General features: G+C 54.7%; 1 protein-coding gene across 1 annotated transcript in view; it reads left to right on the top strand.

Annotated features, from left to right (window-relative positions):
• The window catches only part of VOLCADRAFT_98891 (uncharacterized protein), a gene marked incomplete at both ends in the record, with an annotated part of 26,460 nt that overhangs the window by 22,125 nt on the left and 3,348 nt on the right, over positions 1-987 (top strand). The gene's annotated exons all lie outside the window — the stretch shown is intronic.

The following is a 987-nucleotide window of genomic DNA, read 5'->3' as shown; positions in this document are numbered from 1 at the left end:
AATGGGCCCATGCAAAATTGGGGGACATGGCCTGGCATGATGTGATTTGGGGGGCATGGCCGGGCATGATGTGATTTGGGGGGCATGGCCTGGCTTGATGTGATTGGGGGGCATGGCCTGGCATGATGTGATTGGGGGGGCATGGCCTGGCATGATGTGATTTGGGGGACATGGCCTGGCATAATGTGATTTGGGGGGCATGGCCCGGCATGATGCGATTTGGGGGGCATGGCCTGGCATGATGTGATTTGGGGGGCATGGCCTGGCATGATGCGATTTGGGGGGCATGGCCTGGCATGATGTGATTTGGGGGGCATGGCCTGGCATGATGTGATTGGGGGGCATGGCCTGGCATGATGTGATTTGGGGGGCATGGCCTGGCATGATGTGATTGGGGGGCATGGCCTGGCATGATGTGATTTGGGGGGCATGGCCCGGCATGATGTGATTGGGGGGCATGGCCTGGCATGATGTGATTTGGGGGGCATGGCCTGGCATGATGTGATTGGGGGGCATGGCCTGGCATGATGTGATTGGGGGGCATGGCCTGGCATGATGTGATGGGGGGGCATGGCCTGGAATGATGTGATTGGGGGGCATGGCATGGCATCATGATATGGTTTAGGTTGAATTATTTCCTTAGTTAACCGTGCGGAGAGAAAGGATTTTGCACTCTGCGGTATGCCAGTGTTGTGATGCGCTTCCTGTGTTTGTTCTATTGTGCGTTCTGTAGTATGCATGTGTGTTGAGTAGTGTGCAAGTGTGTGTATGAGGTGTATGTATGTTTGTGTGCACATTTTTGCGTCAAACATGTATCCGTTCAGTTTTGCATGAGGCGGCTTTGCAACTGTATTGTTCCGGTCGAATCTTCACCGTCACCACCTTCTTCTTACCGTCGACGTTTTGCCGTCGCCATCACCTTCTCCACGTCGAATCTTCACCGTCACCACCACCTTCTTACCGTCGACTTTTTGCCGTCGCCATCAC

The sequence above is a fragment of the Volvox carteri genome (assembly GCF_000143455.1).
Source record: "Volvox carteri f. nagariensis unplaced genomic scaffold VOLCAscaffold_78, whole genome shotgun sequence".
In the NCBI taxonomy this organism is placed as follows: domain Eukaryota; kingdom Viridiplantae; phylum Chlorophyta; class Chlorophyceae; order Chlamydomonadales; family Volvocaceae; genus Volvox; species Volvox carteri.
Note: the sequence above shows the minus strand (reverse complement) of the source record. Positions and strands in the feature narration are given on the sequence as shown.